The following is a 10,766-nucleotide window of genomic DNA, read 5'->3' as shown; positions in this document are numbered from 1 at the left end:
CATCATTCCCCTGCCTTTGACACCCTGGGCTCATATAAGGTTGATTGTCTGATACTAAATAGCATTTACCCAAGACATGGAGTAGTGACAGGAGCATGGATAGAGAGCATGGAGAGAGGGGGTGGTGGGAATTTTTCTAATAAGAGAAGAGGCTGTGGCATTGGGTTTTAGGGAGATAATCTAATCAGCCATTTTTTATTCACTGCAAGAGGAAATGGAGGTCTCCAATAAGAAAGTAAAACATGCCATGAAAACCACATCCTTGCTAGAAACTGAATCCAGGACTAAATCACTGGTGGCAACTATGCTTACTTTGAAGTTACTATACCACCAACAGAATGACAATCACAATGGTGACTGGAGGTGGATCTTTTCATTAATGAATAAGATATATATATATTTATATATATTGCTATCCCTATTTATTGTAAAGTGCTGCATAATATGTTGGTGCTAAATAAATACCGTTTACTACTATTAATAATAATATTACGATATTACTTGAATAGATAACAGTAGTAGAAAAAATGTTAATAACCATTTTTTTACTGACACAAAAGGAAATCACGTTTTAGTTGAAGATCTCTCTTTCATTCAGAGAACACCTTAGGATCTGTTATTACCTGACCCTCCCCTAACACCTTAAATCACAGCTTACGCACATCTCCGATGAGCTGCTCCATGATGCTGGGAACATAGTGCAGAGGCACACCTCACCTAGCCTTAGGCACACCTTATAGAGAGGAACAAATGTCATTCACGATTGCGTAAAAAACAACACTTTCCATGCAGTACATGGTACAAAGTAGAAGGTGATTTTGAATAGATGCTGGACATGCAATAGTACTTCTAGCAGGCAAAGGATACAAGAAGCCTCCACATAAAAAAACAACTAATATCAAGCAGTATATTTTTATGGAAAATAGAGCCGTACCTACAGTCCAGTGACTAGTAACACACTGGGTCCCCTGGTTGCCCAATGTGATTGTCTAATTTAATTACCTAATTTATTTTAATGGCCATTTAATTACCAAGCCTAACTCACTAACAAAGCCCTTGAGATTTAAAAGCCCAAATTTATCCAAAACTTTGGATGCAAGGAGGAAGGAAATGAACTTTTTTAGTAAATTCTTTAGGGTTATCACTAGTAGGTGAGGGCTCTGTGGTGTTAGATCCCAAATGCTCAGTCACCATATATAAGGTGACCTCGTTATGTTACCATAGGTCACTTGCAAACCCAGCACGGTCTGTAAATGAGACCATGTTTGCTTTCCATTCCGGTAGCTTGGACCTTCAAAGCCAGGGTTTTGATGCTCCCCAGCCCCTACAGATATTCTACACGTCAAGGTAGATTGAATACTTGTTCACCCACCATATGCTATGATTGTTCTTGGAGACTAAGCAGAAAGCCCTGACTGTATTAATACACATGTATACCTTCCATCATTGTTTGTATATTCTGGTAATGGAGACTCAGTAAAGCTTCTTTCTATGTAAAACACCAAAGACTTGCTCATCCTGAGTTTACTTATGGTGCTGCATATAAACATTTGCAATTGGAAAAAATTTTGCTTCATCTGTGGTCCAATGTTGTTGCATGTTCCAGTGACCCCTATGGTCCAATGAAATTGTGTGCTTCATTGACCCTCTGTGTTCCAGTGACCCTCTGTGCTCCAGTGACCCTTCATGCTCCAATGAAATTGTGTGCTCCATGGACCCTCTGTGTTCCAGTGACCCTCTGTGTTGCAGTGACCCTCTGTGTTTTAGTGATCCATGTGCTCCAGTAATTTTGTGTGTTCTAGTGACCCCCTACATTTCAGCTTTTGTGCTCCAGTGACCCTTTGATCCAGTGATCCATGTGCTCAACTAATGCTTTGTGCCTCAGTGATTTTCCCTGTGCTCCATGCTCCAGTAATGTTGTGTGCTCCAGTGACCCTCTGTGTTTCAATGATCCCTGTGCTCCACCAACCCTGTCTACTCCAGTGATCTGCGTTGCATTGACCCTCAGACCTCCCACTCAAGTGACCTTTTTTTCTTCAGTGTCCCCATACACCAATAATCATGTGTGCTCCAATGACCTCTATGCTCAACCACAAAAATATATTCTGCTAAAAAAAGTGTGGGGTGTTGAAGCAAACCTATAATTTCTCCTACATATTTAAAGCACAGGCTTATTATGAATAAGTCTACATAATCCCAACAAGCTTTAACATTTTAATTCCTGTTTCACATGAAAACAGTTCCTCTTATATGATCACAAGCTCTGTCCTTGCCTTCTATTTGTTTTCTTGCGTTGCCGTATGGGCATTTGATGAAGACCATTTCAACACACATTACACATGCATGGCCCACTGTTGTCACCACCAGGAAACCACTTTGAGAAATACCATGCAGCCATCTCTGGAGTGCATATTGAAGTTACTGCATAGAATCTGTAAGAAAAATTCAGTACTGCTATTAATTACATATTATGATGTTTTTCTATAAAGCTAACACAAAATGAAACAATTTTCAGCATCCATAGTCAAGTCACTACATGCAACAATAGTTGAGAAAAGTTTTAAACAGGTCCTGCTTCTGAGGGCCATGTATGTATTACAACCTCATTTGTATAAATACAGTTTTTCCCAAAAAAAGTTTTAAAAATATCAAACACTAAACTCAACACACGTTTATTAAGCTTGTAAACTTTAAAAAAAAAGTTGACCAAAAACAATTTTAGTTCCCTATGGAGAAGACACTTTTTTAACTGCCTGCAATTTTCCTTTGATAGCATGTCCTGTAGAATTATGTTATATTGTCTGTCTGAAGGTCAGGTGGAAGGTGAGGAACCAGGTCTTCCAAATAAAAAACTCTAATTTTTTTGTAAAAATAGATATTACACACAAATAATTAAATTGTGTTTGCTTCAATCTTCATCTATTTATATTTTACTTGTTCGGAGCTTATTTTATGATCGCTACAAAACTGAGAAAGTGGAAAGAAGAGTTTATTTTTTATGTACTGCACAAACAATCATCCTGAGATTTACATTATTCTTGATTTCAGCCCGATAAACATAAATCATTTTAATATTAAAAAATGTGTACGTTTGCCTCCGTTTCAATATTTACAGAAAAAAAATTATTCCACTGCAGGAATATTTTACTGGAATAAATATAATAAAATGATATTACTCATTCCAGCTCAGTTGTATAAAACTCAGCTCAGCTGAGAAAAATACTATTTGTGACGCTTGTATAGTGAATAGGACTGATTTATATTTATTAAAAAAAAAATCAGGCAAAGGAAAATGGGGCTGATCAGCCCAGCAACCAATCATTCTCTAAAATGTGATCAAAAAAATCCTCAATGGCATCTGATTGGTCACTATGAACACCTCTAGTTTTAGGTGTAAATCAAATATTGTATTGTTTCAAAAAGTTTAATAAATGATGAGCAAATGTATTTATTTAAGGGTACAGATTACTAATTTAATGTCCATTACTATTTGTATAGTATTTATCAATACTTAAAAAAATATACATATATAATAATATGCAATGCACCAACAAAACTCCATTTAAAAAGGTTTTTCTGGGCATTTCTTTTGAAAGGTCAAACCCTTGGGGCATGCTTATTGGCAGCCTGTGTATAATTGACTGGTTTAATCTCTTCTAGAAGAAGAGAAGGGATTTTTTTCCATTACTTTCCATTACTACTTACTTGCAGTCTGTGTAATCTGATATCCCTGATGAGTAGTTATTTTCACCCAATTTTAAATTTTATAGCAAATGCCAAATATTCAATATGCAATATATTTAGGTGTACTTAAAGTGGATCTACTATAAGTGAATCTGTACACACTGCCCTGGGGGCAGTGTTATGATCTAGTGTGCCTGTGGGGGAGTGTTATGATCTGGGGTGCCTGTGGAGGCAGTGTTATGATTTGGGGTGCCTGTGAGAGCAGTGTTACGATCTGGGGTACCTGTGGGAGAAGAGTTTTAATCTGCCTGTAGGGACAATGTTTTGATCTGGGGTGCCTGAGGTTGCTTCAGTTGTTCAGCTCTAGGTTCAGCAACATTATGTGTTGACTCCCTGAATGTACTCCATTCCATATTCTTCTATCAGTGGAGCTATATATATATATAATACTAAAAACATATGTACCATTGGATAAAGGATTCTCAGAGCACTACGGGTCTTCTTATTTGGGAGCACAGCTACAAATATTGTTGACAATTATAGATAAAAAAAGTTTTAAAAAAATCTATTTAATGTGTCAATTTCTGCCATTAAAATACATGGACCTGGAAGATTATCCACCATGGAATGTTTCATTCTAATATCAAATTCACTGCTTTATAAATAGACTCCTATATACTTAAAAAGGAACTAAACTCAAAAGTGCAAAAAAAAAAATACACCTTCAATTCCACAGGGCAGTCCAATTGCTACGGGGGTGTCCTGCATCAGGTCCTGCGTCCTGCCAGCGTTCGTCTCAGCGCTGGCGCTCCGGCGCCGCCATCTTCTCTTCTTCTTCCTGTTCTTCATCCTAAGTCACCCGATCTAGGCACAGGTGACGTAGGTGACGTAGGTTGGAAATGCTTTGACATGCGCAGAAGTAGTGCCCAAAAGCCTCCCAGGATGCCTTACGTAGGTATCCCGGGAGGCTTTGCGCTCCCATTCATTCTCGACCCCCTGGGCGATCGAGAATTAGGGGGCGGTGCTACACCCCTTTTATTTTTTTTTTAAAAAAAGGGTGTTGCACTTAAAAAAAAAACATAAAAACAACCAAATTTTTACATTACGTAAAAGAACTGTCTACCATTATATGTAAAGTGAAAATTCTGAGTTTAGTAAGATTTAATGTAAGATTTAAGCTGCACAGTGTGAGATCGGCTTATGTGAGATGAGCCCAGAAGAAGTAAATGTTCTTGCGGGGCCAGAAAGAAGAAGGTAGCCAGGACAGTGTGGGACCTACGGTGGAGGCATCGAGGGCTTTTCACTAATAATTTTGTCTTATGGTGAAAGTTCCACTTGTTTTAAAGACTATGGCACGCATTGTTGCTGTTCTTTTGAATTGGCCATACCTATACTTAGGGTTAACAATTGAAGAAGAAGAAAAAAAAACAGAGAATGGTACTGCAAGGTTTTGAGAGCGTCGCTAACCATTAATATTAAATACAGAGGACTCTTACCTTGGGTCATAAAAGAGGCAACTCAACAGGAAGTAATTCCGTTAAAGACAAATTGCCAGGTTTTCTATGAAAGATGGCTGGGATGGAGAGAAAAAAAAAGAAAACATGATTTTTTAAACTTGTAATCTAGATTTAATTTGTAGCGATTTGTTAAAGGAACGCTGTACATTAACCCAGTAGTTTTATATCCATTAAATCAAATAGCTTTTAAAATAGATTCCACCACATTTGGAGATCGAAATCTCTGCTAATAATAGGAATTATTTAAATGGAACAAATGCATTTGGACATTAATGGAAAAAAATGCTATTAGCAGGGTAAGCTATTTAAAAGGGGGATTCACAATGTCTCACACCATGAAACTTTTTCAATCACCTGTTCTTTCTTTTCCCCGTACGATCGGGAGAAAGGCATTGTGCCGGTTTTAACTTCCATTTGGAAAGAGAGAGAAATTAATATAAATGACATTTGTTTTAGGTGAATGAAATCTTTTCTCTGGCGCTTATAATTCCGACATGAGTGACACGTCAGTTCCAATTTGTGCGTGAGGCTGCAGCTAATCTACGGTAACAGCGAGCGATCGGGAGGACGGCGTAGCGTATCGGGAGAAAAATAATAACTTAATCACCTGAAATATTTCAATTACATGGCCCGGTTTCAGGTTATACAAAGGATAATATTGGGGTAACCAGTTTCAAAAGTGGATGTGCGAGGAAGAAAGTAATAAAGGGAATGAAGATGGAGAAAATACACTGGTGGTTGTTTTAAAGCTAGGTGCTTGGAAATGGAGCTTCATGTTCTTTTCCATAAGATTTGCACTTATCTTGAGCTATTGAGATTAGTGGACAAAAGGTTTACAACAGGAGAGCCTGGAAAACATATGAAATAGAAGCAACAGCTCCACCTGCTGGATGAATTATTACATGAAATAATATATCATTTTGTTCTGAAGAATGTCTTAAAAATTTTAATTTCTGCTGGTAACATAGGCAAAAATATAAAAATGTGCACATATATTCATCAGTAGGGAGTCAATTACTGCATTTGAAACACATAGACCTGGGAGATTCTCTACCAGAAAATGTTTCAGTGAATGCCAGATTCACTGATTGATAAACAGATCCCTATGTGTATTTTAAAACCAAGTTATGTTTAGCAAAGTGTATTAAAGTGCATTTACCAAAATGGACTTCTGATTGATTTCTTACTGCAAATGCGAATTCTAGATTCCAAGTCCATGTAGGGGCTTAATATTTCTACATGTCAAGGTTGCGTCCTGCTTCTGTGTTGAAAAGCTGCTGCAGAAATTAATTTTTCCAGTGAAAAAATTGCTGAACACATGGCGGAACCCTTCTTTTGGCATGAACACAGAAACAGGAAATCACGCTATAACCATGTAAATCCCCTATAGAAGTACATGATACAATCATTAAACCCCTAGTGGCAGACCTACTTATTACAGTTAAATATATGAGGATGGTTGTTGCACCTTTATCTGTATAAACAGCATGAAAATATTCTGTGACTTAGCAAGCCAGTGCAAGAGCTCTTAATGGCCGTTTTGACCATTTTAAAGTAAAGTTGATTAATGGGAATCGGGCTTAACCCATCCAAAGCCCTCCACCCATGATTTTAGGACAAATTACCAGTATATGTTCACACTTTGCTCAGTGATAAACATGAAGGAATCAACTTTTCTCTACTAGTTTTCTGCTCCATGCTCCATATACCATTACCAGTTTATGTGGTTTATTGTATCCTTTAAAATACATTTTTATACTGATTTTAAGCATTTTGTATATACATGCTCCTGATCTTGATTCTCCTTTATTTAATTTCTATCAACCAATTGCTTCTGCATTAGTGGAGCCAATGATGGCTACATCATTGTGTTACATCATTGCTGCATACTGGTTTCCTGATGATAATAACAGAGAACCATATGTGCAATGAGTGCTGGCATGGTTGTTTTAAAGCCGGTGGTCGCCAACCTTTTTAGACCGACGGTCTACTAAATTCACCAGTTCCGGACCGAAAGAAAACTTCCCTTTTAGTGACGTCATGATACCAGAACCGCCCATTTTCCAATCGCAGGTCTGAGCCTTCCATGAGCCTGCGTTCTGTGTTCTGTACGGGGGACATGGGCCGCAGCTCTAGCAGGTAGGCCCACACCGGCCTGAGCCAAGACCACTAAAAATTTCTCATGGACCACCATTGGTCCGCAGACCACCGGTTGGTGACCGCTGTTTTAAGCTATGTACATATGCTAGAAAATTGACAAATGATTGTGATATTCTCATGTAAACTTTTACTATGAGTATAGGGGACCCAAAGTAAACTGCCAGGGTTGATCACTAATTGACCACCCAGGGATGACTGCATTCATTTTCTATAGGGGAGGGAGGATGCAGCGGGATACCTCTTGCTTGTTTTCCCTTCCCCATAGAACTGAACAGCTCATTCATTCTAGTGTCATTGGAAATGAACATGAAACATTGTTGCAGAAGAAGAAATCTAGTGTATGTATGTAGCTTTAGTCTCTGCCATGTGACAAGGTGGCCTTGAATGAGGAATAGAAGAAAGAAGAACATGGCAGGACCCTGCAAGGGTACGGTAAGTATTGTGGGGTTCGGATCTGCTCTAACATCTTAAAGCTAGGATAGGATTTTAGTGGTTGAATTTTCTTGTACAAGTTTTTAGATTTCCAGACCAATAAGTATGAATATCCTCATACAATTGCACGATTGCTAGCCAAACTTATAGTATTGTTTGATTAAACATTTAAGATGTGTTTATGCTATACTTAAGCCTTACTCATAAATTATCTCCCGTGGAGCCTTAGCATGGAAAATAGTTAGAAGAATTAACGGTTTTCATTAGGGGCTTCCTTTCTTCGTTGCCTAAAATTTTTAATTAAGCAGGTTCACATTTAAAGAGACTTGGGGCAGAATTCATCAGCCTTCCATAGTTAACAGGCAGGATAATCAATTATTGCAGTGTTAAACTTGAGTAAGGGTTAGCAGCTATGCACATCTCCCTATCACAGCAATACACAACCTTGCCTATCATTAAATCTTTGCATTGAAAATACTGCTTTGCATTAAAGGCATCCGAACTTCAAAATGTTTCCTCGCCAAAGCAAAAACTCTGTGATAAAAATTTGCAACAAATATACACATGAAGGAGGCGTTTCATTGAAGCCCATCGCATTTTGGTGGAGGTCTTTCAGCACCAAATGCTTTTTTAAAGTTATATTTTTGTTGGGATAACTTTTTTCTGTTTGTATCACTATATTAATGTTTGCCACTATATTAGGAATACATTTAGGTTTAAAGGGACCCTGTGCTTTTATCAGTTTTGTATATAAAGGGGTAGGGTAAAAACTTCTGCTGGGTTTCAGGTATCATTCGGCACATCCACTGGCTACCCACATTATATCACCAATTGCATGGGAGGAGAGTAGTCACTAACGCTTAGTTCTTTCACAACAGTGGAGACATGATTTATTAAAGTCTACCAGGACTCGAGAAGATAGAATGTTTTAAGAGAACCAGGGTAATCTAGCAAACCTAGAATGGATCTGGAGAAAAAGCCAACTAAGAACAAATGAGTTTAAAAAATCTCCTCCAGGTTTCCTGGATCACCCAGGTTCACCAATGCTAGTTTATTTTCTCCAGTCTTGCATTTGTAGCACTAATTCACAGGTTCCAATCTCAGCTAGGACCTTATCTGCATGGAGTTTGCATGTTGTCCCCTTGTTTGTGTGGGTTTCCTTGTGGGTACTCATGTTTCCTCCCACATTCCAAAAACATGCAGTTAGGTTAACTGGCTTCCCCCAAAATTGACCTTAGACTGTAATAATGACATATGACTATGGTAGGGACATTAGATTGTGAGCTCCTTTGAGGGACAGCTAGTGACATGACTATAGACTTGTTAAAGCGCTGTGTAATATGTTGGCGCTATATACTGTAAATACTGTATATTAATAATAACACTGTAAATTAAGTCACTGCTATATTAATAAATAAAACAAAGATTGACTGAAAAGAGTTATGTAGAATACAATATATGGTCATCTACAGTTGAACAAATGTCCACGTTTTTTTAATTCAAGCCAGCTAAACTTTTCCTTAGCCAACAGCAATGAAAGCATTAACAACCTAAACAGCCAACATGGAAAAATAGGGGGGAAATGCCATTTACCAAGGTAATTATTTTCCAGCATCGTCTGACAACATAAGATTTTCCAGAAAGTGGAGTTGGCCTTTAAGCGCAAAATCGATGCAGATGAATTACACTGGCTAGCCAACAACATGGCTGAAGTGCGTGGATCTATCAGGGTTTGAGATCTTAAAGTGGATAGGGAAAAATGCGATTACGAGTGGCCAGAAAATTACATGTTCCCGCCTCTTCGGTGTCCCGGTAATTTCAGCCACGTTTCTGCCTTCTTGCGTCGCTCTTTCAAATGATTTGCTTGCATTACACTCTCGCATTGAGTTGGAGCACCACTACAGAATGAAATTACCCATCTGACAGCATCAACCTTTTTGTGTAAGTAGACAGCACGGCCATGTTACAGCTTTGCTACTTCACTGTAAAAAAGAAAGAAAAAAAATGCGTATTATAATAGACGCTGAGCTCAACCGTTTGGTCGTGGAATCACTTATTATTAAATTATAATATAATGTTCATCTGATTTGATTATATTAATATGCAACTTGTTTGATATTTCAAACAATATTCTATTCGAAACATGCCCTCCTCTCTTCTTCTCTATCTCCTTTACCCCGCATTCCATTTATTTATATCGAGATGATAAAAATTTGATTTATTTTACAACAGATCAGTAATTGTGCTCTACAAATAAGTCTCTAATGATAATCAACAGCATTTTCAACATAATTTAATTTGTCTTTTCCCAGGAGGAAGTTAAATGCAGTGATCGTAATGCAACTGCAATGGACAAGGCTGCAGTTAATCACGGCCTCCTCTCGTAGACAGCACCGATATTGTATTGACAGAAATTAAATTAACCATCAGTATGGGCAATCAGTGGCTCTATGGCTATTAAAAGTAATAAAAACAAGAAAACCCAGACCGTAGCCAATTATGTTGTGACATCTAAATGAAAACGGACAATTACTTTAAATTCAATTTTTTTTTTCCCCCATCCAGTTAGAACATGAAAGATACATCGTTTACAATGTTGTACTCTCTGGCCTTTAATTAACCAATGAGCACATCAGGGTGTATTTAACACGGCAATAAAAAATGCCTTAGGTGATAGCTGACTGACCAAATGTATGACGGGGACTCTCGCAGATTAACCAAGTGACATATTTAACTAGAGTATAAATCTATTCTATATGATTAAAGTAATTTATTATTATGCCCTGTGATTCCGAACTCACTTTCAACAATGGTAATGAGAGAATGGATGCTAATTATGTTTTTACTCTACATTTCACACGCCGTTCACAATTCTCAATGACATTCTGAACTTTTATGTTTTTTTTTCTTTTTCTTTTATACTCTTTATTTTCTAAACGTGAAAGTGATAAGTAGTGTTTAGCAGCTGATATA

Source organism: Pyxicephalus adspersus, chromosome 12, assembly GCF_032062135.1.
Source record: "Pyxicephalus adspersus chromosome 12, UCB_Pads_2.0, whole genome shotgun sequence".
Classification (NCBI taxonomy): Eukaryota; Metazoa; Chordata; class Amphibia; order Anura; family Pyxicephalidae; genus Pyxicephalus; species Pyxicephalus adspersus.
This window is presented reverse-complemented; position numbering follows the sequence as displayed.